Here is a 17,161-nt window from a genome sequence, read left to right as displayed (position 1 = left end):
TACTTGATCCCCTACCTCTCCTAAATTGGCTCCTGTTTCTTCTTCCATCACATCAGGCAAATCTTCACCCTCATAGAGGCTTTCACTGTATTCTTTCCAACTACCTGCACTCTCTCCTCTGCATTTAACAGTGGAATTCCTGGTGCATTCCTAATGTACCACCGTCGATTTTAATGTCACCGAAGTTTGTTTTGACTTTCCTGCATGCTGAGTCTGCCCTCCCAACAATCATTTCTTTTTCAATGTCTTCGCATTTTTCCTGCAGCCATTTTGTCTTAGCTTCCCCACTTCCTATTTATTCCATCCCTCAGCGACTTGTATTTCTCTGTTCCTGAGTTTCCCCGGAACATTTTTGTACTTTCTACTTTCATCGATCAGTTGAAATATTTCTTTAGTTACCCATGGTTTCTTCGCAGTTACATCATTGTACCTATGTTTTACTTTTCCACTTCTGTGATCGCCCTTTTTAGAGATGTTCATTCCTCTTCAACTGTATTGCCTACGGAGCTACTCCTTATTGTTGTATCTAGAGCCTTAGAGAATTTCAACCCATCTCATCATTCCTCAGTACTTCCAAATCCCACTTCTTTGCGGGTTGATTCTTCCTGACTAATGTCTTCAACTTCAGCCTACTCCTCATCCCTACTATATTGTTATCTGAGGTTTTATCTGCTCCTGGGTACACCTTACAGTCCAGTATCTGATTTCAGAATCTCTGTCTGACTGAAATCTTCCCATATCATCTGGCCTTTTCCAAGTATACCTCCGCCTCTTGTGATTCTTGAACAGTGTATTTGCTATTGCTGGCTGAAACTTGTTACTGAACTCAATTAGTCTTTCTCCTCTCTCATTCCTTGTCCCAAGCCCATATTCTCCTGTAACATGTACTTCTACTCCTTTTCCTACAACTGCATTCCCGTCTCCCGCGACTATTAGATTTTCATATCCCTTTGCGTACCATATCAACGTTTCAATATCCTCACACACTTTCTCCATCTCTTCACCTTCAGCTTGTGATGTCGGCATGTATACCTGAATTATCATTGTCGGTATTAGTTTGCTGTCGATTCTGATAAGAACAACCCTATCACTGAACTGTTCACAGTAACACACTCTTTGCCCTAGGTTCCTATTCATAACAAATCCTACTCCCATTATACCATTTTCTGCTGCTGTTGGTATTACCCTATCCTCATCCGACCAGAAATTCTTGTCTTCTTTCCACTTCACTTCAGTGACCGCTACTATTTCTAGGCTTTGCCTTTGCATTTACCTTTTGAGATTTTCTAGTTTCCCTACCACGTTCAAGCTTCTGACATTACACACCCCACTCGTAGAACGTTATCCGTCCATTGATTCTTCAATCTAACAGAAATGACATCCCTTTGAACTTACTGTAAGCCGTGGTTTTGCCTTCTACCATACTTCACTCCCTTCCCAAGTACTACACACCTTTCATGTCTTTTTCATACTAGTGTGCAAATTTTAGTCTTTGTATTTTATCCTTGCTACCGTCAGAATTTTGAAATGTGTAGTCCAGCCAACAGTCACTTGTAAGATTTTCCATAGGGCCAATATTGCCTCATTTGTTGCTACTTTTTCTGGATAACAAAGCGACCTTTCATGAGGCCAACTGGCATCTACCAGTTTTTCCACTCTTCTGTAGTTAATTTGTATCAAACTGCAACCATGACTTGCCATACTGATAGTTCTGTAATATTCTCAACTTTCAGTACCTGGCTTTTTTGGAATTGGAATTATTACTTCCTTCTGAAGTGTGAAGGTATTTCGCTTGTCTCTTATCTTGCATACCAGATGGAATAGCTTGACTTGGCTGTCTGTCTGAAGGATCTCCACAAATGTGATGAAATGTTGTTTACTCTAGGGGTCTTGTTTGGGTGCATGTCTTTCATTACACTTTTAAATTATTCTCTTAGTCTATCTCCCACCTAGTTTTCATCTGCCTCCTATAATATTGTATTCAAATTAATTTCTATTGTTATTGTAATCAGGTGAAGTAAGAGCTCATATTCCCAATCTCGATTGTTTTGCATGATAATTTTATATACTATCTGTAACGTATCTTAGTATAAAGGTAAGTTAAGCAATCCCTATTCCTCCTGCTGCATTAAAAATATTAAGAAAGATGGTGATCAATTCTGAATGTCTTGACACAGTGTATTTTTTGGAAACTGGTCCATAAACACGCAGTTACTAACCAGATTTTTTTCTGCTCTGGCCATATAACAGTAATGTTTTTGAGCTAGCCTGTTTCACTTTGCTGTTACAGAAATTGGATTCATCACTTGCAACCAGGTATTTATCATCTGTCTACAGTAGGATGCAGCTGGCTGAAATCTCCAGACAGGTTACGGAAAGAGCTTAATCGAATAAAAGTGACTACTTATGGCATCCCTTTACACTTTTGGGGAACCGTGCCTGCTTTTTCACTAGTTTGTAAATGACTTGTTTCTTAATCTTCCTTAATGTGGCTACTATTTGGAGTAACAAATCTACTTTTCCATGGTAAGTTACCAGGGTGAAGCTGAAAGAAGGTTGTGATACATAAGGAATATCAGTCACTTATGTGAATTGGTAGTGTTTGTAACAGAAGCCTCTAAGAAATTTAATAAATCTAAAAGGAAAACATAGCAGCAAGCGCAAAATTAAATGACGTTCGAGGCTGAGAGGTTCCTTAGTCTCATGTGAAACATACCTTGATGAATATAATTTGCACCCGCTAGACTAAACTAGTTAAAAGGTTCAAGGTTTTTACTGAGGCATCACAATTATGTAGTACTACTGAATGCAGGATGTTTTGTCAGCTTTGGTGAATAATCCTCAGTAAATACCTTACTAATTTAGGTATCTTCTGTACACAATTTCTGATCTATTGTTGCCTCATTTCCAATGAAATGATAATATCTTATACACAACTCAGGTCATCAAGCAATAGGACTATTATACACAAAGAAAAAATATAAAAATTATTCTATTTCAGTGGGCATTTACATATGATTATACCTTACCACCATCAAGGTTAAAAATATTACTTGAACATAAATCCATCTTTCATGTTGCAAATAAAAAGCTTGAATGGATAATTCAAAATGTAACTTATTTAACACAGAATAGCCTTCAAAAATTGAAATCGTATAAAGTGTCATCAGTGAGGCATTAAACATTTTTAAGTATTTACACATTGACTGGAATCTAACGTAGTGGGTTACAAATACTCAGTTTAAGAACGGAAAATGTTTCTTCGACCACAGTTTTACTTGACTTGGCACATACTGGAGGGAAATCTTAAGTTTATTACCTGACAGTGGATCAATACTGTGGCTATGGCAATATCTTCCACAATCACCAACTGAGGAACAGTTTAGAGTTTGTACAGAAAATTTGAAAACTTTTCTATATCAGTACAGAACACTCATTTCTAAAGCTGCTTTTTTAACATTCTCAAAGACAGCTAAAAGGCTATCTGTTTGCTTCCCCAACAAATCAGCATGCGCGCGCGCGCGCACACACACACACACACACACACACACACACACACACACACACACAGATATATATATATATAAACAAAGATGAGGCGACTCACCGAACGAAGGCGCTGGCAGGTCGACAGACACACAAACAAACTCAAACATACACACAAAATTCTAGCTTTCGCAACCAACGGTTGCCTCGTCAGGAAAGAGGAAAGGAGAGGGAAAGACGAAAGGATTAGGGTTTTGGGAGAGGGTAAGGAGTCATTCCAATCCCGGGAGCGGAAAGACTTACCTTAGGGGGAAAAAAGGACGGGTATACACTCGCACACACACACATATCCATCCACACATACAGACACAAGCAGACAAGATGTCTGCTTGTGTCTGCTTGTGTCTGTATGTGTGGATGGATATGTGTGTGTGTGCGAGTGTATACCTGTCCTTTTTTGTGTGTCTATCGACGTGCCAGCGCTTTTGTTTGGTAAGTCTCATCATCTTTCTTTTCAGATATATTTTTCCACGTGGAATGTTTCCCTCTGTTATATATATATATATATAATCAATTCATGTGCATAATGGAATGACAACATATAGCCAATACGTTGGCTCTAGATAGAGTTGTTGATAATAGTGTCACTAGGACACACATACATTGTCAAATCAATCAATCTCTTTATTCATCCTTTAACAATATACATCGTATGGATGTAGTCAATTACAATATAGTTTCTTATATTTAATTTGTTTCAAAAACTTGGATAATAAATGCAAATATTTTATATCATTATCTATAAATATTACTTTTTCATAATCAGATATTCTTCCATGTTATAAAAACTATGTGTTAGTAAAAATTAAGATCTACCTTGAATTTATGAAATTCTTTAATTTTCTTTATTGTAGCAGGCAATGCACTAAAAAGTATTTTGGGCTGGTAGTTTACGCTTTTTTGGTAGAGTGGTCCATTTTAAGTGTGTCTGTGAAAATCATCCCTGTTCCTTGTTTCATAGTTATGAACCTGATTATTTAATGTTGAAAGTTCATCGTGAGTTTTCAGAAAGCATGCACATTCATAGATGTATAAGCTACGAAGAGTCTTTATTTTAAATTCTTTAAACATTTCCCCGCATGACGCTCTGCAGGGAACCCCTTTCATTATTCTAATAGCCCTTTTTTGAAGTTTGAAAGCTTATTTTGCCATACCTGTATTTCCCCAGAAGATCACACCATATCTAAGCAAACTGTTCATGTAAGCATAATAGGCACACAGCAATGATTACTACATTTTACCCTGCTGAAAAAAACAGTGAATACTACATTTTACCCAGCCGAAAAAACAATTAGTAGTCATATATTGGACCCATTAATGTCCAAATAAAGCATTGTTTGATGATACTAGAGTGCAGAATCAGGTTGATGAGTGGCACAAGGAATCAGTCAGTCACATGATTTATTACAGACATGGTATGGATGCCAATGGAGGAGTAAAACCATTACTTTTTTTGCTGTTGGCAAAGAGATCTTTTGAAGGAATATGGGGATAGTTGTTTGTTATATGCAACATACAAAACAACAATAACATATGATATGAATTTATTTTTTAAAGCTGTGTAGAGTAATGTGGGATATTTGGTCGTTGTTTTTTTTCACTCAAGTTGAAAATGCAATATCCATTCATGAAGTGCTAGGCATTTTGAAGGACTGGAACAAGGATTGGAATCCCATCTACTGCATTACTGATTTCTCATAGTCGGAGATAAACACAACTGAACAAGCATTTCCTCAGACAAAAGTTTACTTGTGCCTTTTCCATCGTAAACAGGCTTGAGGAAGATGGCTGAATATATACCAAATGACATGAAGAGATTTCTGGGCATGTGGCAAGAAATATCAGAATCACCAACAGAGAATTTACAGGTCAAACAGAAATGATGATGAGAGTTCTCAGAGAAATGAAAATGCACGGCCATTCTGTTAACAGCAGTGGCTATCAGCACTTGAAATATGGGTGGAAGCTTATGAGGACAAGGGCAACTTTCACACCATTGACATTACAAATGGAGTTGAAGCCATGAACCAGACTAAAATTTTTTTTCCAAAATGCGGTACAGACGGGACTTTGATGGCAGTTACTAAGGTTATAATAAATCAGTTTCTTCCAAGTGTAACTAGAAAGTACTGTCTGCAGAATTCTGCCATCAAATCATACAACAAAGATGTTCCACTGTTTCTGCATAAAAAAAAAAAAACAAGTTTGTGAAACATGTCATGTAGTGATACGCATCAGCAAAAGTTGAGTTAACTGGAAGATTTGTGAATATGATGTTGGACGGTTTGTTTTGTATGGAGAGTACAATGTTCAAAGACTGTAATAATGTTGTTAGCTTTGCCCTACCAAACTGCACATGTGAAGATTTTCAGATATATAATTACCCATGCAAGCATTTCTGTGGAATCTTTATTTTGCATCCAGAGTGGGATTTTGATAAAATACCAGAAAGCTGAAGGAATAGCACATAAATCTGTCCTGGTGAGATGAGATGTACGGGGTTGGCTTCAGAAGTGGTTCTGCAGTAATTTCACATGAAGACAGTAACAATGAGTAAACATTTGAGGAAACGAATATTGAGCACCACATTGAAACCTGAACCATTTATTTGCAGCAATTTGAAGTGAGGGAGTTGTTAAACAGGTTTATAATCTCACATACAACTGCAGCAACAGTTAAACATTACAAAATGTACTCAAATCACTCAGCAACTGTGTTCAAGGTTTTCAGTTAGTGAACCCTGAAGTTTGTGGTCTCCCCACAGCTCTGACATTAAATTCCCACAAATAATATTAACTAAGATGACATTAATTTTACAGGGCCTGGCATTAAGACCCCTCTCATTGTAATGTTCATATACTTGTGCTTTCATGGGTAATTAACTACTAAGGAGGTCATAGCATTCCATTTGAAGGGTCAAACAATAAGAGCCATCTAAAATACAAATAAGGGAGATCTTTATGCTAGGTTCTGTTAGTAAACCTTTCTCACACATGTGAATTTTTAAGTAGCAGTAGAGGAAAATATTTTTCTGTGGGAAGTCAATAAGGTAGTTGTATTGACCCTGATTTGCATTTCCTTTACCCAGCTGACGATGTATACTTCTCAGAACAATGAATTATTGGATTGCCGAGAAACTTTGTTCACAAATTACAATCAAGTTGCAAAAATTTATGTGCTACTAGAAATGGCAGTTTGATAAACATATGAAAAACTATATGGATGATTTTTCTTCAGCAATACTATCAATCTTCCAAGCTATCTTTGGAATAGAACGGTCTTGATCCAACCTGGTGTGAATTTTCCCATGGATTGACTGCCCAGAGATCATCATAACTGAACCTAACAAATAAATTAACAACATTAACACAAAGTAATTGAGTTATGCTACATTAAGATAACTGATACAAAAAACTGAATACTCTTCTTTTGGTGCTTGATGACACTGCTCGCCAGCTGCAATGCCGAGAACTTATTTAGAAACGAATCTAATAAACATTACTGGCATTCCGTTAAAAGTATTTGCTTCTGTGTGGTATCTGCAGTAACTCTACAAAGTGATTAATAACATTAGAACCAAGGAGGTAGCTATCCAATATGTAGGAAACTTACACACATTAAGCTTTCAAAGCTTCATTTGGTCCCCAATGACATTGCTGACCAGATTTCGTATCAAGGAAGCACTGTACTCTTCTGACAGTGTGATATTGGGCAATCTCACATGTCCATTAACAGGGCAGTCTTTATCTTTTTCTTTGTTTCACGTGAATCTCTAGAAATGTATTGAAGCAAGTGAGAACTAGTACATTCTTACTTGCAAAAAGAAATACAAAATCTTTCCAGCGTCAGTCGTATGACATCTCAGTACGACTTGTCTAATTCCTCAGAAAATCTATTTTATCTACTGAACAATGGAAAATCCAGTATGGGCTGTAACAATATTAATAAAAGCATAGTTGCTACTCGCCCTATAGTGAAGATGCTGAGTTGCGGAAAGGCACAACAGAAAGACTGTCGGAACGTTAGCTTTTGGCCAACAAGGCCCTATTCAAAAGTGGACAAAATACACACACACACAAAAATGAACCACAGATGGAGCGACAGCTCCAGCTGCCAGATACTGTGGTCGTGCATGCGTGGTGCCTATTTTTGACAAAGAACCCTGTTGGCCAAAAGCTAACATCCCGACAGTTAGTTGGTTTTTTTTTTATTCTTTTTTTTTTAACTGAGCATCTCCACTATATGGAGATTAGCAACTATCCTTTTTATAATATTATTTTATCTACTGCTACTTTGAAATTCAAATGCGCAACAAAGTTTAAAATCAGAGCCCAACATAAAGACCTCATAGCATTCCACCTCAAGGATCAGAAATGAAGGAGGTTATTTGTATTTTACATAGACTTACAGTTATCTTAAATACAAATAAACTTTCATTTCTTACCCTTCAAATGGAAAGTTACGATGTGTTTTAAGCCAGATCCTGTATGGGTTTTGGCATCTTTCTTCTCTATTCTTGGAACTTGATGGCACTGCTAACAGGAGACTGCCAACTTCAGGGTTTGCTAATTGCAAATCTTGCACCAAGTTTCTGAGTGATTCAAGAACTTTTTGTAATGTTTCACTGTTGCTGCAGTTGTAGATTGTAAATCTGTTTACACAACTCCCTTGCTGCAAAGGAATATTCGGGGTTTCAATGAGACCATTTATATTTGTGGCTTCGACAGCCTCCTCGACCTCGACAGCCTCCTCAGCTGCTTCAACAACCTCCTCAACTGCTTCATCACTGCTACTGCCTTCATATCAAATTACTGAACAGCCACTTCTGAAGCCTACCCCATACATTTCATCAAGACAGAATATGGGGCTATTCTTATAGGTTTGTAGTATTTTATCAAAACCCCACTCTGGATAAAAAATTAAGATTGTGCAGAAATGCTTGTATGGGTATTTATGTCACTGAAAATCTTCACATATGGAATCTGGGATATCTAAGTTAACAACATAATTACAGTTTTTGGACATTGCACTCTCCACATAAAATGAACCATCTGATCTCCTACTCGGTAATCTTACAGTTAACACAACTTTTGCCGAGACGTGTCACTGCGTGACATGTTTCACAGACTTGTTCATTTTTTTAATGCCAAAACTGTGGAACATCTTTGTTATACGATTTGATGGCAGAATTCTGCAGACAGGACTTTGTAATTAGGCTTGGAAGAAACTGGTTTACTCTAACCTTAGTAACCCCTGTTAAAGTCTTGTCTGTATTGTGTATTATAATTCAATTCTTTTATCTTGGCGGTTCGCGCATGCCCGCCCAGACGTGGGAGATTGCTGCATTGCCAATTGCATGCGCCAAGCAAACTTACGTGTAGGGGGGAGCACGCAGTTTATGAAATAATGCCATCACGGCTGCATTAAGCTTTTCGCTGCTACAGAGACGTGCTCCCCGCATTCCGCGCTGTGCGCGATTTTGTCATCACTGCACTGCTCGCCTGTGCAGACACATGGTGTTCCGACTGCTTTGACACACTTTCATTCGATTTCACAAAAACTATTTGGCCCAAAAATTTGTTTTTTACACATCTTCTTGACTGATACCTTCCCCCCATAAATGACTTAATTTTGTTTCGATGTTAAATGCAGTTATTGTGCAGCATTAAATGTAGTAAACCACTGCACGAAATTTTGAAGAGTTTACAGAGGTAAAAGTCCATAGCGTATACTTTCCGTATGGTCGATTTCAGTTGCCACTAGAAATTTCAAAAAATTACATTCAAGCGAATAAAATTCATGAAGTAAGACACTGCAATATTGTTTTTATATAAAGAAAATATTAAGCACAGAACAAGGTTTGCACTCAGAACATTTTGCTTAGTAGTGAATTACATTAACCATTACGCTAACGTAGCTCATCGTTCAATGTACTTGCTGGAGAACTTTAAACTAGGACGCAAAATACTGACAAACACTGATCATATGACTATGAATTACTCATGTTTCGTCGAAGTACAATAGGAAATAAACAATTACCGCTGTTCTTTATTGCGAAAAAGCGGTTAGTGAGAATGATACAAACACCTTTCCTTGCTATCGCCTGAATTAGGAGGCTTATTGCTTGTTTGGTTTAATTAATTAATAGAATTTGAAGCAAATGGTATAAAGAATGCTTTTTCTAAACTTTCTATAAAAGAAATTCTGCTATCAAGACATTGCTTTCATTCAGTTACTTTATTTATGACTGAACTTTTCTAAAACTGAAGACACTCGTCCGTCCTCTTTACTGAAGTCGAACTCTGGCAACGTCATTCTCTGTTCAGTGGTTGACTGTGTTTTGTGACGTCAGATGCGCAGAATGAACCTAAACTCAGCTGGCGTCATAAATGACGCGCACTTTAGGAAAAAATGTTTTATAATCTTGTTCACAGCTTCAACCCAATTTGTAGTGTCAGTGGTTACAGATCTGCCCTTGTCTTCAAACACTTCCACCCATCTTTCACATACCAATAGCCACTGTTGTTTAAAGTATGGCCACACATGCTAGTTTCTCTGAAAAACATGCATTCGCAACTCTCCTATACGATCTCTAAATCCTCCCTCTGTTGACGATTCTGCAGTTTCTTGCCATATATCTAGAAATGTCATAAAGATTACATTTTTTTCCATCCATCTTCCCCATGCCTGTTTCCAATGGACTCTGAAAATCAGTAACCCAGTAGAGGGGATTCCAATCCCTGGTTCCAGTCCTTGAAAATGTCTAACACTTCATGGATGGAACTTGCATTGTGAACCTAAATGAAAAAAGAGACAACCAAATAGTCCACATTACTCTTCACAGCTATAAAAAATAAAGGAATATCATATGTTGTTGTTTTGTATGTAGCGTCTAACAATTATCCCCATACTTCAAAAGATCTCTTTGCCAACACTTCTGATAGCAAAAAAGTAATGGTTTCACTTCTCCATTGGCACCCGTACAATGTCTATAATGAATCATGTGATTGCTCGATTCCTTATCCCACTCATCAACCTAATTCTGCAGTCTAGTCTCATCAAACAATACTTTATTTGTACTATACAAAGTCTGATATATTTGACTGTAAATTGCTTTCTCAGTGCAGTAAAATGTAATATTCATTTGACCCAGTATGTGTGTCCCAGCAAAATTTATCAACAAATCTATCTAGAGCCAACTTAATGACTGTGAGATGTCTCTCCATTGAGTACAAATTTTTTTATTTCATTTACGTATGAAGGACGTATGTACCAACTTGCCTCAACATGTTTGGTACCATGTGTGTGTGTGTGCTTGCTTGGGAAACAATTAAGTACTAATACAAGTAACTATTTGGTGGGATTGGCTATGCTAAATCCTTGTGTAGACTTGCAAGAACCTGTAGGACAAAACAAATTTATCAATTATTTAATTAAGAGCATCAAAAACAAGTAATTTTTTAAGCATACTGTCAACTGGTCATTAAAATTTTCTCCAAGCAGAACCCAGATTGGATACTCACTTTTGCCTTGGTATCCCTGTGTTTATTTACTAACTGCTTAACTTCATGTTTAGAGTAGCTGGGCAATTGCTTTTCTTTGTATCCAAGATTCGCAATCTCTTCTGAAGATACACATGTTCTTCCTAAAAGGATAAAGAACTACTATAAATTTTATTTAGTACACTTTCCATGTAACAAACTTGTTTTATGGAAAGTAAGTATATCTTAATACAGCACAGTATTACCAAGTGCTCAGGCACACCAATCTCTTTGCTTTTATAATATTTTGGCCCCAAAACACCATGCCTAGGGCACACACTCTTAACAGCAGAGGCAGAACCGAAAAAGGGGATGGGGAAATGTCCCTGCATTTGCCTAAAGAAATACTTTGTTTTACCTGGCACAGTTAATAAAATATTTCTCATGGTCAAAAACACACACATTGTTATCGTTAATTATTTAACATCTGTTATTGTTAATTAATTTAATTCAGTACGAGAGAAAATTCCATTCAGTTCATAGGTTTTGTCGAATAATAAAGTTCTGAATTGATGGAAGCAGATTGTTGATATATTTGACATAGTGTTGGAGCAAAATTTTACTGGACATCACACCTATCACATCTAGCAAAGAAATGGATACCACACTGCTTTCCAACAAGTGAAGTGGCTTATTGTGGTTTCAATAAATGTGGAATTAATATTCTTTGCTAACAAAGGAGATGTGAAGAATATTTATGTAGAAAAATCTAATTACCATAAATGTGCATTTACAAAAACTAAACTTAACTGGGAAGACAATTATGCTAAACATGCCCTGTCAATAGGTTCATATGCTGACTACTGTTTTACACATCAGCACCCCAATTATCAAAAACCGTAGAAACCATTTCTTTCAACCTCTACATAATGGTACAGCTTCATTAAAATTGCTTGTACATTGCCATCTGTCACTTGTTGCTGCAGTGTTGCTGCCGCTGTATTATAGGCAACAAACAGAGTGGGTCACTCAGCAAGTGCTGCTCAATTTAATTTTCGTGTTAAAAAAAAAAAAAAAAAAAAATAGGTTCAACTCGGTAGAGCTAGAGCACAGGTTGGGATTACGAAAGGGTGAGAGACGTATACGTGTAACTCCGTGCAGTGTCGGAAGTGGCCATTGTGAGATGACAGGACTACGAGACGCTCTGCCGACAACTGATTTTGGGGTGACCAGTGGCATAACTGTGGCAGATATGACATTTTGTACCCCTGAATTGAAAGTCATTTGATAACCAACCAGAACCTCATGACATGCAATATATCCTAGAAAATCCTCACACAGGCTATGTGAACTGCCGAGTTACCAACTGATGAGGAGTTCTGGTTTGCATTCAGTTACAGGTTATCAGTGACAAGCCGATTCCAAATGAAGAAAGAATGATAGGAAGAAGAAATGTGAGGAAAAAAAGTAAATACAGTGTTGAAAATGACACAGCAAAGTGTTAGAAATAAAACTGCATACAATCCCATTAAGTGAAAAAATATGATTAAGTAATTTTGATAAGATTAAAATTATTTGTTGGTTGACAATTCACCTGTCAGAGCTGGTTTCCTCCAATTAAGGACTGGTCTCAGATATTCAATTAAACTTTTTACTGAACCTGATGACATCGAGCTGTCAGTAACACAAAGTGCCAATGTCTCGTTTACTTTACTTCGAAGTGTTACTGGAATTTTCAAAACACAGAACCTGTATGTATCACAGCATCAACAACAAATTTAAATAACCCACAGCTTTATCCCAGTAAGAAGTCAGACTGCTACTTACTTTACAGATGACAGCAGAAACTGCGATTTGCTTTCACTGTCATCTGCAAGGTAAGCTGTAGCCTGTCTTCGTGACCACAATTAACATAGCTGTTAGTGTAGTCTTTTTACATCTGATCATCTTGTCAGACGGCAGTGTATCCTATTTTATCATTATTCACAGGATACCAGATACATTCGCAGTAGTATTATATATACATCTGAAAGCAGAAAAACAAGTGTTTTCTGGAGACAATTTCTTAATCAAAACTGTGTAGCACAATAAATACCTTATATCTCTCTCATCATTTGAACTTCTGAATCAAATCTGCAATGACTTTGCATTATGTGGTGCAAATTATAGATGTACCATGATACCGGAAGGGTGTAGAACAAATTTTTATGGACTCTCACAGTAAGAATTGTTACAAGAATGCTTTACGAACCAGACACTAGAGTAAGAAAAGCTTCATAGTGTTTTGCCGTAAATTTTTAGTACAATTTTCACAAACTGAACAGTTACAGCCATATGAGAAGAAAGTTGACATGAACTGGATTCAGTTAAATTTGCAGGAAAGTGGAAATAATGTGAAAGGTTTATGACAACACTCTTTGTAACACAGCTTGTGTAATTTGCTCTTGTTTCTTCCTGGTGAGAGAGCTGTGCACTCCATAGCAAACTGCCTTGTAGCTTGTTCAGTCAAGTGATTTACCCATTCTTCTTACATCCATATATAGTTTTTGTGTGAAGACACTGCATTTCATTATTCAGGTTCAACACACAAGTATCTTTCCAATTTGACTGTGGTATAATGAACACTGGAAGAACAGTTTTTTAAAGAATTTTATGATGCCCTCGGAGGTATTTTTTCATGATCATTTACAGCCATTTTTGCACGATCAAAATCCATTTGTATGATCATAGAAACCATTATTAATATACAAGTTAGAAAGCTGACCTGTGTGTAGCCAAAGAATCACCACTGAAATGTATAACAAAGGCTGCTCCTTCTGAAAAGTTGTTTAATAATTAACTGAGAAAACTGGAGAAGGCATTAATTAACTTCCCGTAAGGCATAAGCTAGCACACATATCTATTTCTAATGTAAGTAACAGCTCTTGGTAAACCAATATTTCATTATAACTGCACTGGACTCTTTATGTACCCAAGGAAATAAAAATCAATGGCCTTAGCACAACACTATGCTTAACAGTTTATTGTTTTTTTCTTTTACCTAGTACGAGCTGTGTACTTGACAACAAATGCTATTTCTTGTAAACAATGGCAATGTTTAGATTCTCTCTACAGTTATACATGATGGTTTATGGAACGTGTTAAGGAAATAATGCATTTATTATATACTTGAAGCAGACATTTTATGCTACCTATTTTGTCCTCCACAGACTAAACAGATCAATCACAGCATCGGTAAGAAACAGCTAAAATCCGATAAGGTGAGCATCCATACACTGATATATGTAAATCACTATAGGGCACCATCCAATAATTCATTACTACTTGGAAAGTCAGCAGCTGTTCCGATAGTGGTAGCTTCTATGAGAGCAAATGTTGACACAATTAATTTAACTTCCAGAGGACTGTTTTAGAACGGATGGGTTGGAAGTGGGTATTTGGTCAATTCTGTAAGCGACCTGATGAACACACATATTAATGGTTCATTCTATATAAACAATAAAAGGTACGCATTTTCAATTAAAACATCCGACTTCTTTCACACTTTCTATATTCACTGATTGTGGTTAGATATAAAAAAAACTAAAACTCTGTAGAGGTGTGTGTTAACTCTATAGAAAGTTACAAGTCTGCAAAAGTTCAGAAACAAATTAACACATATCAAGATAAATGACTATCATTATTCTAATCCATACATGGCAATGGTACTTCTATTATAGAAAAATAAATTTGCATGGCTTCGTACGTGACCTCACATTCTCCAGTTTCCCCTCACTCTTTCCCTCCCTACTCCAGACCATTACCAGCCAACAATCAAGGTGGTGAGAGGTGCAGTGGAACCTTTTTAATTTCAGTTTGTCGTCTCCTCTTATCCTGCAATAGAAAACTTGTAAAATTGTATGATATCTATCACTTCCATTTTCATCAGTACAGTAAATAATTGCCTTTTCATCAGTTTATTTTCTCAAATACCTGAAGGATATAGTTACGCATTTGTGTGGTTTCAATGTTTAAATTACACATGTAATTTCATGAAAAGTCAAATCAAAGTGCTGAATTTTGATATGCAGTAGATTGTGTCTTCTTGTATATAAATTCAAAAATCATACTGTACCATTTCTGAATCTGTATAATATATTGAACCATAATGAGATATAAAATATATTTTTAGTGAAAATGGATTGATGAATATTTACTCAAAGTGGATAAAAATCATGTATTTGGGTATGAAATGTTACCTTGCCATTTCATTGTTCTAGTGAATCATTTAGAGACCTCCAAAAACTTTGGTACGCTATTTGGAAACACGTCTTTACATTTTAGAAACAAAAGAATACAACAGCCAGAGCAGACCCTGATGCTGTTTGCCCACCAGTGTGGCGGTGAAAACCCATTACTGGTGATGCTGCATTCAGTGTTCTGTGTAGGAAACAGTAGTGTTCTGCACATTAAGTTCAGTGAGACCTATATTGTTCATCAGGATGAAGTGAGGAGTGCACACTGAAATAAGGAACAAATTACTATTTACACAGCAGTGGTTTACACAGTTACCACTCCAGTTTCAGTATCTGATTATCTGTATTGTATATTTATTGGTCCTGTGAATCATACACTGTACAGGGGTACACAATGATATAGGACAAGACAAGTAATTTGCAATAAAGTTTACCAGAAAAACCGTTGCATGGATTTCAGTATATAGCAATATAACTCTAACATATGGAAATAACATTTCACAAATACACAAATAAGCTTTATATGTTCACATTTCATACTTTTGGCATTGATTATACAGACAAACACATATATGTAATAGACCACATATAATACACAGATAAATCTACATGTACACATTTCTTATTTTGGCCTTAATTGTATAAACTATTTAAATTTTTCACATATTTACAATGTAGATAAAAATTCATCAACACTACAGTAGCAATTCTGTAGCAGGCAGCCACTCACTGCAGTTTTGAATTTATGCATGTCAGTTATTGCCTTAATTTTTTTAGGTAGTTTGTTATACAGTTTTTTTCCTGCTTGCAATGGTCCTTTTTGTTTTAGTGTTGTATGTGAAAACTGAATATGTAAATCGTGATTATTCCTTGTGTTGTATGAATAGATATTTTGGTTTTTTGGAGCAGTCTTGCTATTTTCATCTGTGATTTTCCTTACAAACATTATTGTTTCTAGGATATATAGTCATGGTAATGGAAGAATATGAAGCTTTTTAAATCAGGGTTTGCATGAAGATCGAGGTGCTGAGCCTTCATAGGCTATTATAATACTCGTTTGTGCAATAAAGCAGCTTTTGCTGGGTGGTGAATTTCCCCAGCAAATTATACCATATCTTAGTAGTGATTCTGTTTGGACATAGTACACATTTTTATGGCTTGCATTGATGTGCATCCAGCAAGAATTTTTATACTATAACAAATGGTATTTAATTTACTACATAGGTGTTGTGTGTGTTTCTGCCATCCTAGGTAATCTTGGATCCTAACTCCAAAAAAATTTGGTCCTATTTACAATTTCAAGTCTTTTGCCTAACAGTTCTGTGGTTGCAGTTAAAGGCTGTTTATTCTGCACTGTGTGTAGATGCACAGTGTTTGTTTTATGTGTGTTTATTATTAAGTTGTTCACTGCGAACCATTCTGATACATGTGAAGTGCTCTTTTTTATTTCATTTTGGCGCTCTTCTGGGGTCTTTCCTTTGATAAGTATATTTGTATCATCGCCATATTTAATGTACTTATAGTTAGGGCTGGATGGTTCTAGGTCATTTACAAACAGCAAGAACAAGACTTGTCCCAGTACGGAACCCTGCGGCACACCGTATTTAACACACTGTTTTTCTGATTGATAGGAAGTTAAATTTTTTCCTTCTTTGTACAAGACTTCAACTATTTGGTGTCTGTTTTGTAGATATGACTTTACCCACTCACAAGCTGGGCCTCTGACACCAACATTTTCTAGCTTTCTAAGCAATAGACCATGGTTAATGATGTCAAATGCTTTTGAAAGATCTAGGAATATTGCTGCTATGTGTTCTTTTTTATCTAATGCATTTAAAGCTTCATTTAAGAAATCGATAATAGCTGTCTCAGTGGCTTTACATTTTCGGAAACTGTGCT

Source organism: Schistocerca nitens, chromosome 11 (genome assembly GCF_023898315.1).
Source record: "Schistocerca nitens isolate TAMUIC-IGC-003100 chromosome 11, iqSchNite1.1, whole genome shotgun sequence".
NCBI lineage: Eukaryota > Metazoa > Arthropoda > Insecta > Orthoptera > Acrididae > Schistocerca > Schistocerca nitens.
Note: the sequence above shows the minus strand (reverse complement) of the source record.